We start from the raw sequence: 25,858 nt of genomic DNA on the forward strand, positions 1-25,858 counted from the left end.
TATGCAGACCGGACCCACTTCTTAGGGAAGTCTGCTGCCTCCCTGGGGCCCCAGTTAAAGCTGTGAAGAATAAGCTTCCTACCCTGGTACGGCCTCAGATTATTCTCCATTATTGATTTTTCATGTAGGTAGTGACAAAGTTGCAGTAAGAAGTCCAAGGGCAATCAAGAGAGACTTCGGGGCCTTGGCACGACTGGCTAAGGGATCAGGAGCACAAGTAGGTTCTCCTCGGTCCTTCCAGTTGCAGGAATGCTGACGGAAGGAACAGGAAGAGCCAGCAGCTTGAGCCCGGTGACACCGGCAGAATTGGGAGGTTTTTGATCATGAGCTGGTCCACACGACACCAGGCCTGCTGGTGACAGGTGGGGTACACGTGTCTCAAAGGGGGAAAAGGGTCTTTGCACAGGACTTAGCAGGGCTCCATGAAAGAGCCTTAAACTAGATTCGAAGGGGGAAGGGGCTAAAACCCGGCTCGCTAGAGATGAGCCTGGGGGCGGCACGCCGATGTTTGAGGGATGGTGCTAGCGAGGTGCTGCAGTCTGCCAGCTCAGTGGAGGTAGGGAGCATGGAGAGCTGTGCGACAGCAAAGACGCAAGGGTTATTGATGTGTTAGAAACCACAGCAGAACTGCCCCTTTGGACTTCTGGAGGGCATACTGGAGTCACTGTGTTCAGCCAGCTGGGCAGAGGATAGGGAATCCCCCATATGATGCGTCCCGTCTGCCTGGTGGGCCTGTCCCAGGGAAGGCAGGGTGCAGTTCTAAGAGTCTCTCGCTTGCTCGCTCTCCCTGATAGCCTCAACCTAGTCACCTCCTCCTGCAGCTCGGTCACTACGTGGAAGATTTCCTCTCCCTGGGCGCACCTCCCACAGCTGTGCTCACTGCTGCCGTCCATCAGCATTGCATCCGTCCGTTGCCTCAGCCGAGGACACTGGGACGGACAGAGCGAGCGACAGTAGGTCAGTTGAGGTATGAATGACAGTGGCAACACAAAGACTGGAACTAAACAAGAAGCCAAACAAGCCAATGGCCTAACCCAAGAATAACCCAAGCATCCTGCCTTCCTACTGCCAAAACAGGACGGTGGTTCATACCTTAAAGGCTACTTAGCCCTTTGCAGGACCAGGCCTAGACATGAAGACTACAGCGCTAAGCTGTTTTACAGGGTTTTTTCCTTTTTTTTTTTTTTTTTTTTAACATTGGGTGGCTGTTGCTTCACTTGCTGTTTTGACTGTCACAATTTCAAAGTGAGTGTACACCTTATTCACAGGGTGAGAAGGAGGGGGACCTTCCAACTGAATTTGCTTTCCCTTGGAAATGGCTGAGGCAGGCGAGCATTTGTGGTCGTTACCTCTCTATCTTAAGCCCTGTTTCGTCTTCAAAATAAATTCAGGAGCCAGAAGGCAGGAAGAAGAGAAACGGTCATATTTTACTCCTTGAGGGGCTGGGTTGTTCTCCCTCCTACCACCATGACTGTGACCATTGGCTTCTTTATCCATCCACCTGTCCCACAGCACAAGCGTTGAGGTTCTATAGAGTTTTATTCTCAGTTCTGCTCTGAGCTGGCATGGGAGAAAGCCGGCTTGAAGCACTAGTGGCTGCTGCCGTTCTTATTCGCTTCCTTTGCTTCCGTGATCAGCGGCGTCAGGCTGGAGAGAGGCTTGGCTAATTTTAGGAATGGATGCTGTGCAAAGGAAAAAAAGAAATGAACCATTACTTTCCAAACTCAGGTACTCACAGCCTCAAGCAGCATTTCTCTGGTTATGGGGAATACGCTGAAACAGGACTGAGGGGACCATCTGCACCTGCGTCTTCATGTCCAGTACCTTGCTATCACAGGCAAACAGGGCCCAAAATCCCATTAATCCCTTTATCAAGTTGTCTTCAGCGTGCTGGCATTTCTGCCCTGCCAGCACTCTGGGAATGCTGTTTGCTCTCCCAGGGCCTTGTTCCTTTCAGGAAACGCAAGTTACTTACTTAGGTTCCTGTTTTTTAAAGACATGGGCTGAGTTGTCAGAAAAGATCAGAGGCATAAGCCGTTCCTTAGGGAACTCCAATACCTCTAGGAAATGTTTATGCCAGGAGTATTTAGGCCCATGTGTTCTTCTGAAGGCCACGGAGGTACAGGTTTTCAGCACCAAGACAAGAGCAGGGACACCAGTGACAGAGCGCTGACGGACTCAGCTCTGGCTTGCAGTGAGAGCAGTGGCTACCATCCCATTTGCCACTATGTAGAGCTGAATATACTACCAAAATTCAACACAGGGCCGCAAAAATGATCAGAGGGACAGAATACCTCTCCTAGGAGGACAGGCTGAGAGAGTTGGGGTTGTTCAGCCTGGAGAAGAGGAGGCTCCGGAGAGACCTTTTTGCAGCCTTCCAGTACTTAAAGGGGGCTTCTAAAGAAAGATGGGGACAGGTTTTTTAGCAGGGTCTCTTGCAACAGGACAAGGGGTCATGGTTTTAAACGACAAGAGGGTAGATTCAGGCTGGATCTAAGGAAGAATTTTTTTACAATGAGGTGGTGAAACATTGGCACAGGTTGCCCGGAGAGGTGGTAGATGCCCCATCCCTGGGAACATTCCAGGCCAGGTTGGACGGGGCTCTGAGCAACCTGCTCTAGTTGAAGATGTCCCTGATCACTGTACGGGGGTTGGACTAGATGACCTTTAAAGATCCCTTCCAACCCAAACCGTTCTATGATTCCACTTCTTTTCCTTTTGAAAAGCACCAAGACTGGAGACTAATATGAGGGGTTTCGTCTCATGCCTTTGAGTTTAGCTGGTGAGAAAACCATTACATAGAACAGCTGTTCCGCTTGCAGCCGTGTCCCATTTTACCTGCAGAAGTTCCTTGGCAGACCCTCGCCTGTCCACATCCACCTCCAGGCAGCAGCTCAGAAAGTTGCGAAACACCGCGGACAATCGCTCAGGGTTCTGCAGCTCTGGCGTCCCGTTCGTAGCGATCAGATGCAGCGCCTAGAGAAAAAGGGAACATGAGACTCCACCTGTTTCCTTCATATCCATAACTGCCCAGATAGACCCCATTTTTTAAGGTTCAGTCTCCAGTGGCAGTTTCTTCCCTGGCAGGGGGTCAGACAGGATTTTTCTATAGCTACATAAAAAACCTTGAGGCAGCCACAGCTCTTCCAATATCAAAATGATCTTGCCTTGACAGCTGATTCCATGGACTGACCTGGTTAGTATGAACTACATCAGCAAAAGCACATTTTGCTTCTCCAAGTAGTGACAGGCTTGTGACAGTGACAGTTTACAGCCTCTTTTAAAGAGTGAATTTGGCTTAACGCTATTATTTCAGAGGATTACTACAGAAAATGCATCTCGGCGGGGCTCACTGTTCCCTAAAGTACAGCTTCCATAAAGCAAAGGTAGCCAAGTTTTTTGCTCTGCTCTTGATAAAAATGGTAACCAGATGGGAAAAAAGGAAATCCATCAGCTTAGTCCTTGGATAAAGAAACAGAAACATTGGGAACCTTTTTTTCAACACAGGCACATAAGTTGCATGCACAAATATCTTATGAAGAAAATGCATCTTTGGGCAGATGGGAGCCAAGCTGCAACAACGTCTTTCAGCAGTCTCCAAATTCCAGATCAGCGTCACTTATGTGTTAAGAAGAAAACGTTTAATGCTTGCTATCAGAAAAACGAGTAATTCCATCGCTATGGTAACACTCCGCTACCTCAGAATTGGGAGTATTCACCTGTGTTAAGGGTTGAGTCCTCTGTGGATTCCCCTCCATGTTGTGCATAAATGTCCAGCTGCTCATCTGAATGCACAGTCATTCTGTGCACACAAGCCTAGCCAAACACTTGAAAATTCCAGCCTTTCTCCTCTTCAACAGCATCCAGCCGAAGCTAAGCTCAAGTTTCCTAAGCAAAGCCAAGGATGTTCACTGTCAAGTAGCTGACGGAGTTCATGCAGCTGAGCAAGTCTTCCTGATATTCCTCAGGCCAAGGGAGTACAACGTCATTTTGCAAAACACAGGGTGAGCAGTATCCAGTGTGGTTCGCTTGTAACCAAGGTCTAACATGCTGAGAAGCCAGCGAGATGAGTTCATTGCGCTTTTGCAAGATGTTATGTAGAAACGGAAGACAAACCTTTTGAACTATTCAGACATAAACTTCCAGAATACGTCTAAACTACACAGCAATAATGATAGAAATAGGCCATGGGGTCTTCCATTAAAACGTCTGCCATTACAACAGCTCTGTTCTACTGGCACTTAACTAGACCGGGACCACATTGACTTTGCTATTGTCCTCTTAAATACAGAGGACAATTTCCAAGCCTAAAAAGGCAAAGAAACGATCCTAGAGTAAAAACAATAAAAGGAAGCTTCTTTCCTTTTCCCACAACATAAATGTCACAACATCAGTCTGATCCTGTCCATCTGCAGCTGACCTCAGCCACCGGACACAGTGGTGAGCTGGAGTGCCTGTCCTCACTACGCTTCAATTGCGCTACCCGAGGGATGATACTTCTCCTGCGGGAAAGGACTACAGCACCAACGGCAGCTTTGGGGATTTTACTGCAGCCACATTCACCTGAGTGTGAAACAGGAGTGCCAGGACAAATGGAGCTCTTTTAGTTACTTGTTTCTTCTCAGAACATGAATCCCAAAGAAGAGTCATCTTCAGCTCGGTACGTCCCCTTTTCAGTATTTCCACCAGAACAGGGAAAGGTCTACGGGAAGCTGAAGTACCTTCTTATCACATATCTTTTGGTCTCCTATGATATGCAGCTGGCAAAGAAAAGCAAGTACGGTACAAAGGAAAGGAGCGTTCGCAGTAGCTGCAAAGGGGCAATAAGCTCATTAATTTGTTTCACATGCCAAGAAACAAGAAAGGCTTCAGCAGACCATTACAGCTGCAGTCTGTGAAAGCAAGATCCTAAAGGTATCCAGGCCACCCAGACACGTGACAGAACAACATACAGATGATTAAGAAGCCTGAAACTGTAGAAGATGTGCAGCATTTGAAAAAAATGCTACAGTTTTGAGACAAATTGATGCGCTGTGGTTAAGAAATGAAAAAGAAATGCTTAAGGGTTTGTTTTGTTTCTGTGGTTTTCTGTTTGTTTTTTTTTTTTTAATTGAAATCAGGAGGCGGTCCAACCTGAATTTCAAAGGTTTTTTATCACACCAGTGTTTGTCCCCCAGGACCTCGGCATGCGCCGGATGGAAGGAAATCACAGTGAGAGGAAACAAATACCATCACAGACACATCCAGGACACACATGGCTCGAAAATTGTTCATTCCCGTGAGTTCTGCATCAGCTGGAAAGAACGTGAGCAGCATGGGATGCGCCTGCTCTACACGTGGAAAACAACACTGCATCTACATGAAGACTGCTGCTAACTCTAGGACTAATGAGCCTTTCATGCCCTTACAATTTATTTAGGTGTTTAAGTAACGGAAGCTCCTGTGTGCCTTCCATTATTAAAACAATCCTTCATAAAAAACAAATCAACCCTGTTGGGGTTGATGGACCTTAATAAAACTAGCTGATAACTGGGGAACTTCAGGCAGTCCATCACAGGCTGTTCACTGTTCCTAGCTCAGGGGCAACAACCGCTGAAAAAGAGCCCAGGAAGCCAATGCGGATGGAAGCAACTTCAGGTGCCTGATTTTCATCTACCACAGTTTTACTAAGACACCTGAAGATGCCTTGAAGCTCTAAGTGTCCAAGCTGATCGTATCTCCAGCAGGAGATGAGGCATATATGGAGAAAAAGAGCATCTCAAAGAATCTGGGTGAGGGCAGGAAGAGCTGAGTTTGGTCAGAGAGAAGAAATCCAGTGATCTTTCTAACAAACAGTTGACCTGAGGCTTCTCGAGGAGCCCTAATCAGCATGTGAGGTTAAGGAGGCAGGGAACCTTCAGCATCCCGACCAGTCACGCTAATGCTCTTCACGGGTTTTTGCTGCCTTATGCAAGGCAAATGCATTTTTTGCAAGGGTCTCCCAGGGAAGCAGGTGGAGTGTGGGCTCCTCTCTTTGCTTGGCCGGGGGTATTTCCTGACCATTCTCTTGTTTCTTCTTTCAGTCTGCAGTACGCAGTCGGGGTGCCACAGACCAGAGAGAGCACAGCCTTACTGCTATGAGAAAAGCTAAAGGTCAGGCTCCATTTTAATTCTAGCCTTAATAAGAATTGCGTATGTATACGCATAGAGCAAACTTAATTTCCTCCTGAATTCCTGCATCCTGTCAGGAATGAACTGTGCAGCATTGAGCTCTGTTTCAGCTCTCAGTCATGAGGTGTTATCTTGGCAGACATTCCTCCACTATGACACGCTCCTTTGGTATAAGAACTGGTCATTTCATTTTAAGGAATTAGGACAAAACTGGAAACTTCAAAACATCAAAATACACTAGTGTACTACAAGTACCTGTGCCAAAACAGACTTGTAGAAAAGCATTTGCTAAGAAGTGATTATGGCATTACTAGAACCAGCGACACTTCCTGAAAGGCGCAGGTGAGCAATCGGCACTGATCTGAGTTTGGAAAGACTTCTCCTGCACGTACAGTTGAAATATTTTTCATAAAAATTCCCCAACTGGAGGATCTTGCTGCTGAAAAATTCTTGTCATTCAGAGATACAACTCAAAGAGAGTTCTAAAAGCGCATGAGAAATCTCAAGCGTTGTTGAGGGCAAAAATGACACATTTCTGAACAGTCTACATGTCACTTCTCTTTTAAGGTCCCCCTATTGACATAATGACAGCTACAATATATGCCGATATGCTCCAGCGACATATTTAGAAGCAGCCCTTGGTGGAACTAGTTCAAGCTGGTGTAACTGGGATTTTGTCTCATGGGAGACAAAACATGGGGCAGGTTAGAAAGACGGTGGTCTCTGGTTTTATTCGCACCTTACCCTGAGAGGATGAGCATTAACGTAAGGAGGTTCTCCTTGCGCCATTTCAATTGCCGTGATCCCAAGCGACCAGATGTCCACTTTGGGCCCGTATGCGTTTCCCGACACCACTTCTGGTGCCATCCAGTAAGGAGACCCGACCATCGTGCTCCGTTGACTCTGCTCAGGGGTGATCTGAGCACACAAGCCAAAATCAGCTGAGGAGAAAAACAAGTACTGTTAAAGGCAGCTTGATTTATGAAACCAAGCAAAAGAAATCCCTTCCAGATGCCTCAGAAGGCGTTGTTGAATCTATCTGGTAAAGCGGCCATGCTCTGTTTACTCAGTGCTCGAGCCAAGGAAATACTGAAGTGGCCACTGAAAAACCCCTCAAGTTTCATGCAGTGGCTTTTATTCACTTGAAGCTTTAGATTATTCTTTATTACTGCCCCTTCTGGAAGGGACCTACACAAACCGAAACCACTCTTTACACCTTTTTCCTTTCTGTACCTCTCTGGACGTTGGCACTGTGCTCTTAGCTCGCAGCAGTGGTCTGCCAGTGCACTACAACAGGCATCGCTTTTGGGTAACAGGCAGTCAGTCAAAAGCAGCCCCACACCACATCCTGGGAATGCTGCACCTGACCAAGGATACCTACTCAGTTTGACAGATCCATCCATTCCGAGGAGGATATTGTCGCTTTTGATGTCTCTGTGGATCACTTGGTTGGAATGAAGGCAATCCAGAGCTTGTACGCACTCATAGATAAAAAAGAAACATGAGGGTAAAACTTACTTAGTGATCACACAAGAAAAGAAATGGCTCTAAAGGATTTAATTTCTAGTTGAATTGAGAGTAATGGCAGAGTATTGTGCTCTCAAGAGGAAGAGCTTGCTGCTTCAACACAGAGTAATAACTTCCTAAACAAAGGCGTAGTAGCTTTTGAAACAGAAATGTCAATTCTTGGCACAGACTGTCCCCTGAAAGCACACACGGAATGACTGCTGCTGCAGGGAATGTGCTATCTCCACCCAGGTGACAAACTATGGTTTGCCAAAAACCAAAAAGTCCCTTCCTTCGGTATAAGATGGATCACTTTTGAGTCGGAGGTCGCATGAGAAAGATTTTATTGTTAGGCTTGACGGCAGATCTGGAAATAGCGTGTTAGGCATTTTTCAGGAGCAACCACCGTTTTGGGTGGAGTGCTATTCTTTTAAGCCGAGGACTGGGATGAAGGAGCCCCTATTTTTCTTTGTTGGTATTTTAAAATTCTGCCACCAGCATATTTGCTTGTACACGAAAGGAATGCAGTACAGGCATGCTCCAGGCAAAGGTTTAGAGAGGCAAAGTTGAGAAGAGTAAAACTAAAAACAACAAAAAAAGAAATAGTACAATAAAATTCTATGAGTAAAACAACAGAGTGTAATAAGTGCAGCGATACTGGCAGGCAGTTCACTTAAGATGCTCTTTCTTCTCCGTATCATAAAAGCATCACAGAAACAATACTCTGAACATGAAACCTCTCATCTTCTTACCACCTGCTTAGAAGTACCATCCTGTCCCAGTAATGGGAAGCACAGGCGGGATCCCTTACCTCCCTACAGACAGCTGCTATCTGTCCTTCATCCATACATGTCTCCTCAAGAACATCATTTAAAGAGCCTCCAGCTAGGTATTCCATAACCACCCACAGTGTGTCACCGACGAGGTAGCTGAAAGATGAAAACAATGGCACCGAGATGAGTGTGCACGGCTAAATTACCTCTGGAAAAAGGCTACAGCTGATTTTGTTTCCAAGTCATTCTTACATGAGGACAGGACAACATGAATAGACATTCCCTCTAGGCTATACAGGACTTAGAACCTGTGCGGTCTAAATGAGGAAGGCCCATAAGTGAACAATTAGACGTCCGAGTTGGCAAGCAAGTGAAAAATTGAAGTTCAGTAATGGCAAAGATAAATCTTGGACCAGGAGGATGTGTACCAGTGAGGACAGGAATTGGTCAACAGTTTGGAAAACCTACCAGAAAATACATCCAGGAACAGGAGAAACAATTTAAAAAGTGGCAAATTACGTGTTTCTGCAAACAAGAACTTCACCTTCCTGATATCCACAGCAATGGAAAAGAGCAGGAACAGCCCAAAGGAAGTAATTTCGAGGAGGATTTACCAGCACTTATGATAAGACACAGAAAAGATGATCAACTTAAACAACCACAAAACCAATCAAGCCAACAACAAAACAACATGGAGGTAGGCTGAGATGGCTGTGCCAGGTCCTTGAAAACAGTCTTAAGCAATATATGCCAGAAAAGATTAATGCAGACAAAATGCAGTCTCCTCCCATACACTGGCTATGAGTAGATAAACAATAGAGGTCAATTTTCTGCCAGTGACCAAAGGGGTTTTTAAAAAGGTTTGGCTTGCAGCATGTAAATGAACAAGTTCTGAAGACCTTGCTTATGCCACTCTAAGAACCACACTGCTTGTCTGCAACCTGACTGGGATTGACACGCACTTGTCCTGCACTCTCAACACTGCACGCATGTTGATCTCCACAGAATCACAGAATGGTAGAGGTTGGAAGGGATCTCTGAAGATCATCTGGTCCAACCCCCCTGCCAAGGCAGGATCACCGAGGGCAGCTTGCACAGGAACGCGTCCAGTCGGGTTTGGAAGGTCTCCAGAGAAGGAGCCTCCAACAACCTCTCTGGGCAGCCTGTTCCAGTGCTCCATCACCCTCACAGTAAAGAAGTTTTCCTCATGCTGAGGTGGGACTCCTGTGCTGCAGTTTATGCCCATTGCCCCTCGTCCTGTCACTGGGCACTACTGAAAAGAGAGTGGCTCCATCCTCCTGACAGCCACCCTGCAGATATTGATAGACATTGAAAAGGTCCCCTCTCAGTCTTCTCTTCTCCAGACTAAACAGCCCCAGGTTTCTCAGCCTTTCCTCATACAAGAGATGTTCCAGTCCCTTAATCATCCTCGTAGCCCTCCGTTGGACTCGCTCCAGGAGTTCCCTGTCTCACTTGAACTGGGGAGCCCACAACCGGACGCAAGAGTCCAGATGAGGCCTCACCAGCGCAGAGTAGACGGGGAGGATAACCTCTCTCGACCTGCTGGCCACACTCTTCTTAATGCACCTCAGGATACCATTGGCCCTCTTGGCCACCAGGGCACAGTGCTGTCCCATGGATAACTTACTGTCTGCCAATATTATGCTTATTCACAAATAAGCACAGCCGTGGTGGACAGCATGAACAGCATTATTCCTCAGGCTGCTGCGTTACACAGGCAGCTGCACAAACGAGATGCTGATCATTCCAGCACTAAGGCTCAGAAGCCAGGCCAGATGGGGTGCTGCCGCCTCCCGGCAGCTCTGCGCTGCAGCAGCGGGAAGGCAGGGCCGGCACATCTGGCACAGGGCATGGGACAGAAAGAAATACCGAATACGTACTCAGTTTCTCTAGGATCTCCTCAACTGTCAGCCCAGATTTTGTCTCCTGCCCGTCTGTGTTTCTGGACAAAGCGTTTGATTGTCCACATTGCAGAGTGGTGGCCACTTTAGCTGGTGCCAGGGCAGCGGCAGGTTCAGTTACAGAGCATGAGTAGATCTGTGACAAGAAAAGGCGTTGTATCAGAAAGCTGGCTTGCAGAGATGCCCCTAAGATCATATTGCAAATGCAAATGCTTACGAAGATGCCTCTTCTCTGCTACTAAGATAAATTCACGGACCCTATCAGAATCACAGGAAACTCATGACTAAATGGGAAAGTTCAAACCCGATTGTCGGGGTGTCAGTGGCCTGGGTGAAGCACTGTCATGGTAGGACTGTGGCCCGCAGAGTCTTCACCCACAAGTGCTGTCTGACCAGAAACATGCAGCTCTGAATTACCCCAAATACAGTGCTATCCAACGCTGGGACTTACTGGTTTTGTATGTTCAGGCCAGGGTGCGGGAACCGGGGGAGGTTCAATGCCTTCTTCCTCCTCCTCATCACCTTCATCTGCTTCTTCAGAAACAGGCAGAGCTCGTGGGGGTTCACATGCTGGTTTTGTGCCCTGTGGACAGACGGGAGCATGAGCGACAGTCACCACTTTGGCACGTGGGAGCTTTGACAATTACACACCACTTGGGTCTGCTCAGACAGCTTCAGGAACCAATCTGGACATGCCTGTAGTCCTACAGGCCCCGGTGCTAAGTTACACGTGGCACAGCACAATTTAAAGGTTACAAATGACCCTGCTGTTTTGTTAAGTTGTCTTGGCGTTTTTCATTCTTGCTGAAAACAACTTATCCATGCCCATGCTTAGTCAAAGTCCAATTTTACAAAATGTCATGCTTGGATATATCGCTAGAAGTCACATCTAGTTGCTGGTTCATTGCTTTGGCATTGTATCTACAGTCATGGTAACAGTTAATTAAGCTAGCAGGTATCTACTTATTCGAATGTGGTTAAATACAAGGGTTTAAGAACCCTCCTATTTAACCCCAACCTTTGCTGCTGCTGCAAAGACGCTACGGTTGACTTTCCTTCAGCCTGCAAGGCTGGCACTCTGTCACAAAAGGCAAATCTCACAGCTTGCTCCACCATTCTTAAATGCTAGGAAAGCTAAAGGTTACTTTCACACTCACCGAAGGATGGGTTTCTCGGTATTCAGGGGCGATTTTACCTGCAATGCGCAAAGGAAAATTAACCAGACGCTGTTATAAAAATGCCTTTTGTGGGGAAACCCACAGAACAAGGAAATCCAAAGAGACGACATGTTTCTTTCACAACATCCCTCCAGGAGCAACAGCTATTTTACATAGAGAGGAGGGTAACAGGACAATAGACAATTCTACACTTTCTTGTGTCTATTTTTTGCCCTGTTTTGCCAGTAACTAAAAGAATTGGAAACTTATTCAAGAAAATGCAGATTGGTCTTTAACTGTCCATGCTTCTGTTCCCCCATTAAAGCTTGCCAAAATTCCACCTTAGCTGTGCCACTTCTATTCTGACAAACCTCAGTCACAGCTCCTGAGTTCAGGAGTGTACACAAAGTGTTTTGAATTTTGCATTTCACCACAAAACTAATTGCTTTTTTAGCACACATTGTCAACTTAAGACAGTCAAATCTCTTCATTATGCAAGTTAAAAAAAAAAAGATGCTTTCCCTCAAAAGAAGAGAAACAGTAATACATTCTGGAGATTAACCTCACAGTTTCTCTCTCACAGAAGCTCTCCCAGTCCGCATTTTAGCAGTTGCACTGGTTGAACCAGCAAACTGAGGAAATTGCAGACCCCACTGCCACACACTACCAGGCGTGGGGAACTGAACCACTGCAGGTAAATCTGTCCAAAAGCTGTCCACACCCGGTGGGATAGAGACACCCCCTTATTAGCTGCAGCTCTTGACAGAAGCTTTACCAAAGTCATGGTATCTTACTGGCATTTTTGTTTAAAAATCAACTCCGTTATTAAGGAACAGCCAAAGAACACATCGATACAGAAGCCAACTAGTAGTAAAAACCTCCACTTACTTGCTACATGTGTGGCCAGCCAGGGTCTGTCTGGCAAATACAATACAGAAAAAGCCAAAGAAAAGAAAACGCGAACTGCAGCACAGACTTGCTCTCTCATTTTTGCAACGGTACGTCACAATTTTGCAGACTCTAGGCATCCAGGAGGATAAAGGACATCCCCATCAAATCTGCAGGCTCTTGGACGGGAATGCCCACACCACGAGGGTCTTCCTGGAGTGAGCCTGCTATGGAGATTGCTCGGGACACTTATGCCTGCCTTCTCGCCCTCTGTGACACCGTTCCTGTTACATCACAATGGCAGCCGTTCTGGGTTGGTTTGCGAGTTTATGCACAGCAACCTTGTCCTCTGCATGGGGTTTGCGTGGCAAGGTTGTGGCAGCAGGGCTGCAGGGGTGGCTTCTGTGAGAAGCTGCTAGAAGCTGCCCCTGTGTCCCATAGAGCCCGTGCCTGTCGGCTCCAAGACGGACCCGCCGCTGGCCAAGGCCAAGCCAGGCAGCGACGGGGGCAGCACCTCTGGGATAACGTATTTCAGAAGGGGACAAAACCGGCACGTGGCATTTGCAGCCGGAGAGACGAGTGAGAACATGTGAAAAGAGCTCTGCAGACACCAAGGTCCGTGCGGAAGGAGGGGCAGGAGGTGCTCCAGGCGCCGCAGCAGAGGTTCCCCTGCAGCCCCTGGTGAAGACCATGGTGAGGCAGGCTGTGCCCCTGCAGCCATGCAGCTCCACGCTGGAGCAGATCTCCACCTGCAGCCTGGGGAGGACCCCCCGCCGGGGCAGGGGGATGCCCGAAGGAGGCCGTGACCCCGTGGCAGGCCCGTGCTGGAGCAGCCCGTGTCTGGAGGATGGCACCCCATGGCTGGGGCCCAGGCTGGAGCCTGCCTGAGGATGCTGACACAGTCTCACGTAGCCTGACGTGATCCTGCCCTGCTGTGCCAGCCTGCAAGAGTTAGAGGAACTGGATTGTCCGGACTCCAAGCCAAGGGCCGTACGTTTTCAGGACCTGGTTAACGTTTTGTAGTTTCATCTCACTCAAACCTATAGCGTAAGATGAAGCTTTCCTTCTGTTTCTCTATGGTGGGTCTCCACTACAAAAGAACCCTTCAGTCCAGAAGAATATGCCCAGAGGACTCTGGGACTCCCTCGTAACTGACTGGAAGAAGGGACGTGAGATGAGAAAGCGTGCCCTCCTGCGCACACTGCCGAGCTTAACCAGCCCCCAGACAGGGATCCCCATGGGACCCTGCAGTACTAAACCAACCACTGCCGTAATCCTGGGCTGGGCTGGGCAGCAGGAAAAACACCGTGTTGTCGGTGTCTGGTAGGTGCTATTTTCAGCTTGTTAGTGGAACTGTGTACCTATCCAAACAGGTATCACAAGTTCATGGAAGCTCTTGTTAGAAAAGAATAAAGAAAAAGACTGCAGAACAAATATTTTGAAAAAGAATTCTCGTAGTAAGTTTCAGTGGATTATGCTGCTAAGTTTTATATGATTTGATACTGTGACTTATCTCGGCATTGTTAGTGAATGTGATTGCTGCTATTTTGTATTGGATAAATTGCCATCTTTAAGTGACAGGAAGCACAAAATCATGGACTATATCACTACACCAGAATCCCTGATACTCTATCCCTTTAGTCATGTAAACCGTTGACCAAGTCTGGGACTAGGAGTGGATTCAGCCGCACCTAGACTCCCCTCTGAAAAGGACTTTAGAAAGCATGGGGGTCCACCCTGAACCTCGTGACTCAACGGGAGGGCATTCCTTTACTTTCCTTACCTAACCTTAGTCATAAACCCTTGACCAAGTCCAGGACTAGGGGTGGATTTCGGTCCACTCTGAGCCTCGTGTCTCAAGAGGAGGGTCTCCCCTAGTTTCTCTCCTCAAGATACACATTAACTCGATCCGATAGACACGTAAATCATTCGAGTTTAATTGTAATCTGGCTTCTCTCTGCATAGCTTTTCCACGTTGAATATGGAATAGAGTGGACCTTGCCAGCAACTTCTGTTAATTCGCGCTTTTTACAAATCTAGATTAAAATCATTCGCTTTCTGATATCTTCGGCAGTGATTCTTTAAGCAGCCTAAATTACCCATCCGTGACAGCCCAGGACGAAGGGAGGGGTGCCAGGAAGGTGTTTTAAGATTTCACCATATTTCCCATTATCCTACTCTGATTTTGATTGGCAAGAACTTAAACAAATTTCCCCAAGTTGAGTCTGTTTTGCCCGTGATGGGAATTGCTGAATGATCTCTCCCTGTCCTTATCTCCAGCCACAGGCTTGTCCTTATATTTTCTCTCCCCTGTCCAGCTGAGGAGGGGGAGTGACAGAGCAGCTTTGGTGGGCACCTGGCGTCTAGCCAAGGTCAGCCCACCACATCTTCTCTACAGCTAATGCAAGAAATCCTTGAAAATTCCCCTCTATCACAAAACACCACAAAAAAATCCTCAGGGTCCATAACCTGTTGCTCAAAGGATCCAAGAATAACTCATAAAACGCACAAAACAAGTATACCCTGTACCCCAATCTGAAGGGTAGCGTGAAGGAGCAAGGATGCAAAGAAACAAAAGTAAACATGACCTTTGGCCACTAATGCTTCTCTGGAAAAATGGTCATGATTGCTCCATCTACTGTCTGCTTTAGTTGTAAAAGCAAGCAAGAGAAGAAAAGTCACAGTTTCAATGCCATTTAGGGGACAAAAGCAGAAAGAGAATTCATTTCAGGAGTATTCCACAAGGTGGAAGTTTTTAAGGCTGCTGCTTGACCATCTCATTTTTGAACGTGGGTCTGACTCATTTTGGGGCCTGACACTGCCTCTTTCGCAGTGAGATGTCAACTTACCTCCCGACAGGGAGGCGATTCGAGACAGTCAGCACGGCTTCACCTAGGACAAGTCCTGCCTGACCAACCTAGTGGCCTTCTGTGATGCAGTGACCGCATCAGTGGGCAAGGGAAGAGCAACCGACGTCGTCTATCCAGAGTTCTGTAAGGCCTTTGAGACAGTCCCCCACAACAGCCTTCTCTCTAAGTTGGAGAGAGAGAGATTTGATGGACTGTGGACTGTGCTGAGTGGTGCGGTTGACACGCCTGAGGGATGGGATGCCGTCCAGAGGGACCTGGATAAGCTCGAGGAATGGGCTCGTGTGAACCTCTAAGGTTCAGCATGGCCAAGTGCAGGGTCCTGACACAGTACTCCAGCTGGGGTCTTGCCACAGCGGAGTGGAGGGGCAGAGTTCATGTACTTCACGGCATCCTTCGAATTTATGAAGGACTATCAACAGAGATGGGGTTGTCCATGAGCATGAGAACCACATGAAGTCTAAAAGTCAGCAAAGGCACCTGCTCTGAGCCCACCAGAGCATGTCTGCTCCAAAGCGTGGCAGCCTCCTGTCACACCGGAGGCAGCTCTACCTTCCACTGTCTCCAGATGTCAGGGCTCCGGTGGGTCACTCTTGGGGTAGCAGCAGGAACACTTTGGCACAGGTAAAAAGCGTTCCCAGAGCTTCCTGCAAGCATTTGCACAGCTCACAGCCCAGGACAGCTGTGCCTGTGACGGCCACACCGTTTTTACCCTGCCTCCCCCGACCAAGGTACGCTCTGATGCAAGAGCTTTGGTCCCCCCTGTCTCCCAAGGAAAACCAGAAAGTGTGTTACAACCACTGAGCTCCCGTGGGATATAAAGAAGCCTTGTCTGGCAGCAGTTGCTTCCTGCTGCGTAGGCTTTGAACTAGCCCTGGTGACAAAGCTGATCAGCCAATTGTGCTTCATAAGAAAAAGCTCCTGTGTAAAGCTAGCTTCAAAGACATGTGCAAGAGAACTTGACTGACAGTGGCCTCACCTATACAAGTGGGCTTAGCATTAGAAAAAAACAGACAGAAACCAGCTGAATGCGGCAAAGGTGCGACGAGATAGTGCCAACTCAGCTAATAAATATGCATTAAGCATGCTTGCACAGGGCAAGTTGTGTGTACAAATACACAAAAGCAAACAGTAACATCTTGTGGCCAAAGCCAATGGGTTTTTTAGCCTGCAAAAATGAATACGTGAGTACCCTTAAAATTGCATATGAGGCATCGAGAATTGTAATGTGGGGTCCTTCTCAGGCTTACAGCCAAGAGGCACCTTTACAGCCGGCAATAAAAAGCGGTTTTAGCCAGTGTGTATGTCTGCTGCCTTCTTTCTTCTACCCACACATGAACTAGGAGAGAAGAAAAGTGCCAGCGAATCCATTTCAGTCAAAGTTCAGGTCGACATTTAAACAGCAAAACATCTCAATACTTATGCTGATCCTTATATAGTTATTTATTTCATCTTCCTTTGATATGTAACTAAGCACATCCTCTGCTACCCACAGGCTTTCCTCCCAGCCTCCCAGCTCTCCTATGTAAGAAACACAAGCTATAAATGCTACAAAACAACAAAAAACCCAAACCCACCTGCTTTGGTGGACACCAAAACACTCATGACTTTCTCAAACTCTTCATTGCACCATCTGATGGGCAAGGGACAGGATCTCCTAAAGGCTCTTTTATGGGCACTGCCCTGAAACCCCCCCACTGCTTCTCTCCTAAAGCACAAAGAGATGAGGAAGAATTTCTTTTTTAAGTCTGTGGAGACAGTTTCTGAAAGTAGACCAGTAATTTTAAACGAGGATAAGCCCTTTGCCTTGCATCTGGCAACCAACAGGGATGTGGACCCAGCAGCACAGACCAGTGCCACGCAGAAACCACCACCTGACGCACAGGGAAAGCACGACAAGTCAGATATGGTACCCAGTAACGACAACCAATGGCTCTTCACATTGGTTCTCTGTATGATCAGGTTAGTTCTTAGTCAGACACAGAAACGAGAAGCGATTTCTTCTTCTTTTGCTGAAGTAGACTTTTAAGGAGATATTGACAAAAAGTGCAAAAACAACCCAAAAAAGTCAAAGTAGGTACTTTCATCCTCACTAGATGCATATCTGTCCTGGTTTCAGGCAGGATAGAGCTGGTTTTCTTCACAGATGCTAGCGTGAGGCTATATTTTGGATTTGGGATGAGAAAATGTTGATAATGTGCTGATGTTTTGAGTTGTTGCTAAGTAGTCAAGGACAGTCCAGCTTCTCGTGCTGGCCCCAGCAAGAAGGCTGGGAGTGCACGGGAAGCTGCGAGGGGACACAGTCAGCACAGCTAACCCAGGCTGGCCAAAGAGATATTCCCTACCATACAACATCATGCCCAGTATACAAATTGGAGTTAGCCGGGGGGGCAGAAATCGCTGCTCGGGGATGGGTTATGGATTGCCGGCTGCTGAGTAATTGCTGCATTGGGCATCACTTGTTCTTCTATGTTCCTTTGTCGGTATTATTATGGTTGTTATCATTGTTGTTTCCTTCTCTCTTGCTGTCCTATTAAACTGTTTTTAACTCAACCCACGAGTTTTTTCCCAATGCTCTCCCCCGTCGCACTGGGGGAGAGGGGAGTGAGCGGGCGGCTGCATGGCGCTTAGTTGCCAGCTGGGGCTAAACCACGACACGTTCAAACCGGTGTCTGAAAAGGAGAAGAAAGAGAAGGAGCCAAAGTCAAAAACTGGCAAGACAAAGCGGGAAGCAGAAGTGGCTGTTCCTCCTCAGAAAGACAAGAGAAGAAAACCAGCTAAAGCTTCCCAAGTGAAGGTGGACAGCGAGCGTGAAAAGTCTCCTCCAATGGAACCTCCTGTGAAACAAGTGAAGGAGGACGTGCCAAAGACAGACAATGTTTAAACATCTTCCTCTCAAAAGGATGAGAAGGCTCTTGGTACCCCACAGAAAATTCATCCAAAAGTGATAGAAGATCACCCAGAAACTAGACCAGCCGTGGAGGAAAAGGCAAAGAAAGACCATCCAAAAGAAATCAAGTCAGAGCAGCTCTCCAACAAAGAGGGGCAGCCAAAAAAACCTACTGAAAAAAGCAAAACTTCTGACGCGAAACCTGAAAAAAAAGAAATAAAAGGTGATGAAAAGGTTGACAAAGAACGTGAAGCCACTTCCATGAAGGCCTCTAAAGCAGAAAGTGCTGAATCAAACACATCACGGAAGGGGAAGACCAAGCCTGATGGTGAAAAAGGAGAATGAACTCCAGCAAAGGATAAATCTGCTTTTCTTAACAACCTGAAGCCTTAACAATCTTCAATAAGATTCAATTTAACTAAGAAACTGGCAAAAAGATGGTGAGTGGAGAAAATGTGCCACCCGCAAAAGAACCTCTTGAGAAACATGAGCCGAGCAGCAGCAACGTGAAACAAGAAAAAGCAAAGGGAAAAGTGAGAAGTAACAGGAGCTGATGGCTCTCATTCAACTCTCGTAGATTACACCAGGTACCTCATCACTTCTTTTCCTATTCTTTCCTTCCTCCTCCCACCCCAAAAGCTGCAGAATTCTTTATGGTGACTAATGGAAGGAACAGCTAAATCCCTGCTAAATGAGTGAATAATCTGTGATCTCTCCTGTTCAAGTGTACTTGTGTCAGAACCAAATTTTGTTAAAGGAAACAAGCAGTCTGTACTGCGCAGAAAGCTAATAACATGTTTGACCCTTACTTCTGGGACTTCGTTTTCCCCTCTTCTTATTCATTACATGTTGACTCTTTGAGGAGTGCCCTCTCGGTCTTCCTTCAAATCCACGCTACTGCGAACGGCAAGGACAACAGACATGTCTATCTCATGCAATATTTTGCGTTTCAAAAATTGCAAGGCACTGTCATGTTCTACTTTTGTCAGTAGGACATGAAATTATACCTTGCAGAGAGAGCAGCTTGGCTGACAATAGGTTGTACTGATTTTGGCTTTGAGCACAGCGCCATATCGACACAGCTACACTGCTCCCAGCTCAGTGCCTCCGTGTTTGGCACTTCCCTTGGAAACCTCTCTTCTAGGTTCCATTGTATGACACGTGAAAAACAGAAAAGTGATCTAGTGTGGAACTGTTAGGATTTAGATTTCAGTGCCTAAAGAAGGAGGACAAAGCAAACTCAAAACATTTAAGACATGGCTGGAGACATAAGGTAGTGTCTTGGTGTTCTAAGAAGGTTCAAAACTGTACATTTTTCTAAGGAAGAACAGTGGGACAGAGCTTTGGTTGTGTATACCTCTCCATAATTGCTTGCTTACAAGAATGAAACAAGAGTGCATGTCTCATGTATCCACCATTGGTAGAAGTAGGACCTGAAGGTATTACCAGATCAGATGGGCCCCAATCTGATAATCTTGTGTCTTTGTTAATTACATGTAGAGTAGGAAGATACTAAATCCATTGGTTGCTCATAATCATAGCTAGTGGGCTCATCCGTTCTCTTGCCTGTTCCCTTAATTGAACATCTTTTGAAAAACTCCTGAAGATTTAGAATTGAAACAAAAGCCATTTTAGAAAATGTTACAGAAAATGGCAGTGTGTGGATCTCACCCAGTACTAACATGCGCTTTTCTTCTCTGAGCACTAGTTCTACTGAGGGAAGCCCCATTAGAAAGACTGAAGAAAAGCCAGGCACTAAACTCCTTAAGACCAGAGAGGAGTCTAATAATGATATAACAGCCCCTGATAAAGATGTCAATATTATGATCCAGGTCCCTCCGTCAAAGTGGGATAGAGTTGACTCTGAGTCTGAAGAGGAAGACGTTAAATCTAGCCAGTGCCCGCAAACGTAGGAAAACCTGCTAGTGCTATAAAAACATGAGTGCTAAGCCACCAAACCCTGTAAAACAGCATGAAAAAGAGTTGGAGCCTTCAGAGGAAACACTGCAGGAAAAAAATCCTAAAGAGCCAAAAGAAAAGGCTGTTGGTAAGGTGGAAGACGATACAGCAGCACCTGCTGCAGTTGACCAGCCTGAAGCAAGCAGACGTGAAAGTCAAAGCAGTCCCAGTGTTAGCTGCAGCCATAGGCGAAGCCCTTCTGAGAGGCAGACTCAAAGCCACAGCAGCAGTGCCAGCTCAGGAGAGAGTCAAGAGAGCAAGAAAAAAAAGAACCAAGAGAAGAAGAAGCACAAGAAGCCAAAGAAACACATTGGAAACCAAACGGATTTGGAAAAGAGCCAAAAGCACGAACACAAGAAGAGGAAATTGAAGAAGAGCAAATATAAAGAAAAAAGTGATGCAAAAGTGAAACCTGTCACTACACGGAATGACAGGTAATAAAAAAAGACTTAATTCATCCTAAGTCATCTTTGTTCAATTTTGTTACACTGCAAACAAATTCAGAGAGAATTCACAGAGTGACAGAGAGAGAGAAAAGGAACAGGGGGCAGGACAGCACTGGTGGAAAAAAGCAACTGTGATGGGCAGCAGGACAGAGACCTGGAGAAAGAAAACATAGAGCAAGAGAGAGGGAAAGAAGGGGCAGCCAGCTGGACAGGGGGATACAGTGAGAAAGGATGGGGCAGGGAACGGGACAGAAAGAGACAGAACAAAGAGAGGGGAAAGAAGGACAGCAAGAGGGAAAAAGGGACAGGGATCTGAGAAGAGAGGGAGAAAGCAGCAGCAGGGCAAGAGGAAGAGAGGCAGAAGGAGGGGGAGGGAGCAGGAGAGGGAAAGCACAATAAGGGCTGGGGCCAGAACAGAGACTGCAAAACAAGCCTGGGGACGCAGCAAGATGGAGGGGGGCTGAAAAAGAACAGGGGCAGGGACAGAGGCAGGACAGAAGGACATAGTGAGAAAAGTTGGGGCAGGGAGGAGGACAGAGCGCCAGACGAGAGAGACAACAGAAAGAAAGAGAAAACCAGGGACAGTGAGCAGCACAGCGGAATGGAGAAAGAGAGAGAGGTATTGGGAACCTTGCCAAGAGATGGAGGAGGGCAGGTGGAAGGCTCAGGAAGCAGCAGAGAGGGACAGAGAGAGAAGAGATGAGCAGGAAGAAGGACAGGGACGGTGGGATAGAGAATGGAAAAACACAGTGACTGTGAACAGGACAGAGCGAGAAAGAGAGAGAACAAAAGAGAAGCAGCAGACCAACGGTATCCTGGGCTGCATCCAAAGCAGCGTGGCCAGCAGGTCGAGAGAGGGGATGCTGCCCCTCTACTACGCTCTGGTGAGACCCACCTGGAGCACTGTGTCCAGCTCTGGAGCCCTCCGCACAGGATAAGACACGGACCTGTTGGAGTGGTCAGGAGGAGGGCCACCAAAATGATCCGAGGGATGGAACACTTCTCCTATGAGGACAGGCTGAGAGAGTTGGGGTTGTTCAGCCTGGAGAAGAGGAGGCTCCGAGGAGACCTTTTTGCAGCCTTCCAGTAATTACAGGGGATCTATAAGAAAGATGGGGACAGACTTTTTAGCTGGCCCTGCTGTGACAGAACAAGGGCTCATGGTTTTAAACTATAAGAGGGTAGGTAAAGGCTAGATCTAAGGAAGAAATTTTTCACAATGAGGGTGGTGAAAGACAGGCACCGGTTGCCCAGAGAGGTGGTAGATGCCCCATCCCTGGGAACATTCCAGGCCAGGATGGACAGGCCTCTGAGCAACCTGCTCTAGTTGAGGATGTCCTTGCTCAGTGCAGGGGGGTTGGACTGGACGACCTTTAAAGATCCCTTCCAACCCAAACTAGTCTATGATTCAAAGAGATGGAGAAGGAAAAACCTGCACTGGCCTGCAGACAGAGAGAGACAGAAAAAAAGAAGCCCAGGGAGCAGGAAAGAGGGGCAAGAGGGAAAGTAAAGGGAGAGGGAGATGAGAGAGAAAGAGAAAGACTTGGAGAAAAGAGAAAGGGGAGGTAGGGAGCAGAGCACGGTAATAGAGGAGGGAAACAGAACCAAAAAAAAAAAAAAATTACACAGAGGGAAAGGGGAGCGGGCAGGGAGGGACTGGGACACAGAAGAGGGGTGGCATGACCCCATGGACCCAGCACTCACCGGAGTTCCTGCCCTCTGCACTGCCAGGCCAGTTAGAGAATTCAGGCACTTCTGTCTCTGTCCGCCCTTTCCTCCCTTCCTCTGCTGTAGCTCCACTCACTTGACTGTCCACCTAAGAGAACACATTGGTGCCTTACAGCTCCGACAACATGAGGTTGCCTAAATGCACAGCCACGCACCCGCACGCACGCACGCATCCACACCAATCCCCACCCCCCCGCCAACACACACTACGTGGCCGTACTGCACTTTTCCTTATTTATACAGACCCCGCGGTGCACATTGGAGATCTGGTCTGCTGAGGACTACTGAGAGGGACCCTTCCTCACCTGGAGAGGCCGGCTGTCTCTTGTCTGCAGCTGGAGGCAGCAGCTGCTGGGATCCTCTTCATCTCATTCTCCAGCTGCTTCACCTTCTGCTGAGCTCTTCAGCTTCAGCTTCAGCCACGGCAGCTCCTCTCCAGAGGCACTAAGTGTCCATCTGCCCCTCTGCATCCACGTCACCAGGAGAGCAAGGCCAGAGACAGCCCACGCAAACCCGAGCCAGATGCAGGCTGAGAGGCCCCGGCCCTCAGGGCAGCCTCGCTGCAGCTGGAGCAGGGAGACTGGGCCTCCAAGACCAAGATGGCCGCCCGGCAGCCCCGAGCCCAGGACTACAGCTCCCGGCATGCCCTGGGGCACGCCCTCCTGCTGCCTGAGCCTGCATCCCGCCCCCCAGCCAGGCCCCGCCCACCCACAGCCTCATGGCCGTCTGCATGGGGTTGCCCAGGCCCGGGCCCGGGCCAAGGCGGAGCAGGGAAGAGGAGGAGAGGGGCACAGAGGGGCAGAGAGGGGTGACAGAGGGATGTAGATGAGGACAGGGGGATGGAGAAGGACAGAACAGCGATGGCCTCCAGGCTTTGTCCTCATTTTAGGCCCGCTGGTTAAAGACTCACCCATGGAGCGATGTCTCAGGACCACTTCATGGCCAGTGGCGCTGCTTTCTGGATCCCCTGGTGGCGATGGGCAGAGGGCCAGGTTGTCAAGTCCCAAGGCCAGGTGCATATGTGGGATGTCAGGGTCACCCCTGCCTGGTTTTTCCCGGCAAAGCCCCAGCTGGTGCCGTCCCCGTGCTGCAGCCCCAGGGCTAAGGCTCCAGGAGCCGGGCATTTCTGCGGGCACTGCACCCTGCCGGGCCCTGCTGCCGGCTGCCCTGGGCTTCGCCCCGTTGCCTCCAGCTCTGCTTTCAGCCAGCACCGAGGGCACCGCAGATTGGCTTGCCCGCTCCCCACAGCCGTCCTGACCCACGTCTGCAGCTCGTATGTGGTGTCCACGTCACACGGCTGATTTGGGGGTGGCAGGTCTCTCTTGTGGCACCCTGGGAATGAGGGCAAAGCAAACCTATCCCTCCCTTTCGATCTTTGCCCACAGACTGAGCAAGTGGAGATGTACCCTGTGCTGGAGAGTGCCCTGCAGGGAGGAGACAGCTGCTTGCAGAGCAGTGCTGAGACCTGCCTGACAGCAAAGGTGGCCACAGAGCGGCCCAGGTGAGCTGGTTGTCTTGGAGGCTATGAAAGCACAGCCTTCCTCCACCCCTGGTTTTGGTGAGATACGGAGCAGCACAGAGATGTTTCTCTGGGATCCAGGAGGGCTTCCCAGTGCCCCTGTGAGGGATCCTGCTCCCAGAAGGCGCCTCCCCATAGAGCAAAGGCCATATCCAGCCACCTGGCACTGGGTACGTCTGCCCTGAGGAGTGTCTCCAGGAGGACAGGGTCATCTGCCTGGTGGCTCTGACACAGCAAAGATGAGCTGAAGCCCCATGGCTGTGGCTGTCTGGTTCAATGTCTCTGAGTGCCTCAGCCTTTCTCCCTGGGAGTGTTTAACCTGGGCCCGTTATCAGGGTGTGACGGATGATGTAAAGATGGATGCTGGTGACATCCCTGTGGCTCTAGTCCTGCTCCCACTTCCAAGTTGTGATGTCTGAAATCCGGGGCCACCTGAAGGTCCCGGCAGAGATTTCCAGAGAGTTTGTGTTCATTTTGTTGACATCCTAGAGCTACAATGGGCGAGGGTTATGGGAAGCTAGGGCTACAGTTTGCTAGGTTGATGGGGTGGCAGGGTTATGGCATGCCAGAGTTCCAGCGAGGTAGGATTAAAGCGTGTTCTTGCTATGGACAGAATCTGGGTTTGTTGCCCTGGGTTCCTGGGGTTAGGTTATTTCTGCCTTGCGTTGTGTTCTGTGTAGCCTTTTTTTGTGGAGAGTCCTTTTTCAGCTTGTCTTTTTAGTGGTTGGACAGGCACCTTTGGTTTGTGTACGATGTTTCTTCTGGTTGACTTTTTTGCTGCTCTGGTGGATTGTACTGTGTTTTGTGTCTTGTAAGCCACTTTTCTGGTCTAATATGTCTACAGCAGGTTGGGCAGTTTCTTGTACTAGAGTTACCAGGGTTCTCTTCCATCTGCAGTTTCTTTGAAGGCATCTCTTTAAGCCACTTGTCTGTTTTGTGAGGGGCAGTGGACTTAACGGGAGAGCTTTTCTTCCTCAGTAGTGCCTCAGAGGATTACCCATCATTTTTGGTGGGTTTGTCTGCTTTTTATTGGCTGTACTTGATTTAAAAAGCTTATTGTAGCTCTTTGGATTTCTGTCATTAAAGGAAGTCTCTGGGCTTTCTGCCCAGGAGTGAGATGTCCAGAATGTTGTCCTTGTTCTGGGGAGGCAGGGTAAAAACGGTGTGGCCGTCACAGGCACGGCTGTCCTGGGCTGTGAGCTGTGCAAATGCTTGCAGGAAGCTCTGGGAACGCTTTTTACCTGTGCCAAAGTGTTCCTGCTGCTACCCCAAGAGTGACCCACCGGAGCCCTGACATCTGGAGACAGTGGAAGGTAGAGCTGCCTCCGGTGTGACAGGAGGCTGCCACGCTTTGGAGCAGACATGCTCTGGTGGGCTCAGAGCAGGTGCCTTTGCTGACTTTTAGACTTCATGTGGTTCTCATGCTCATGGACAACCCCATCTCTGTTGATAGTCCTTCATAAATTCGAAGGATGCCGTGAAGTACATGAACTCTGCCCCTCCACTCCGCTGTGGCAAGACCCCAGCTGGAGTACTGTGTCAGGACCCTGCACTTGGCCATGCTGAACCTTAGAGGTTCACACGAGCCCATTCCTCGAGCTTATCCAGGTCCCTCTGGACGGCATCCCATCCCTCAGGCGTGTCAACCGCACCACTCAGCACAGTCCACAGCCCATCAAATCTCTCTCTCTCCAACTTAGAGAGAAGGCTGTTGTGGGGGACTGTCTCAAAGGCCTTACAGAACTCTGGATAGACGACGTCGGTTGCTCTTCCCTTGCCCACTGATGCGGTCGCTGCATCACAGAAGGCCACTAGGTTGGTCAGGCAGGACTTGTCCTAGGTGAAGCCGTGCTGACTGTCTCGAATCGCCTCCCTGTCGGGAGGTAAGTTGACATCTCACTGCGAAAGAGGCAGTGTCAGGCCCCAAAATGAGTCAGACCCACGTTCAAAAATGAGATGGTCAAGCAGCAGCCTTAAAAACTTCCACCTTGTGGAATACTCCTGAAATGAATTCTCTTTCTGCTTTTGTCCCCTAAATGGCATTGAAACTGTG

At 48.5% G+C, this 25,858-nt stretch overlaps 1 protein-coding gene and 1 pseudogene across 2 annotated transcripts in view; both read left to right on the plus strand.

Annotated features, from left to right (window-relative positions):
* The window catches only part of LOC309416410 (E3 ubiquitin-protein ligase RBBP6-like), an 82,254-nt pseudogene extending 62,188 nt beyond the window's left edge, over positions 1–20,066 (plus strand). Inside the window, exons 18-19 of the transcript in view lie at positions 17,920–18,740; positions 19,856–20,066. The product of the transcript in view is annotated as an E3 ubiquitin-protein ligase RBBP6-like (transcript). The remainder of the gene's footprint in view (positions 1–17,919; positions 18,741–19,855) is intronic.
* LOC309416429 (serine/threonine-protein kinase PAK 3-like) overlaps positions 1–25,858 on the plus strand; it is a gene marked incomplete at its 5' end in the record, with an annotated part of 266,010 nt that overhangs the window by 220,788 nt on the left and 19,364 nt on the right. The gene's annotated exons all lie outside the window — the stretch shown is intronic.

This window comes from Phaethon aethereus (assembly GCF_964289735.1).
Source record: "Phaethon aethereus genome assembly, contig: HAP1_SCAFFOLD_108, whole genome shotgun sequence".
NCBI classification, from domain to species: Eukaryota; Metazoa; Chordata; class Aves; order Phaethontiformes; family Phaethontidae; genus Phaethon; species Phaethon aethereus.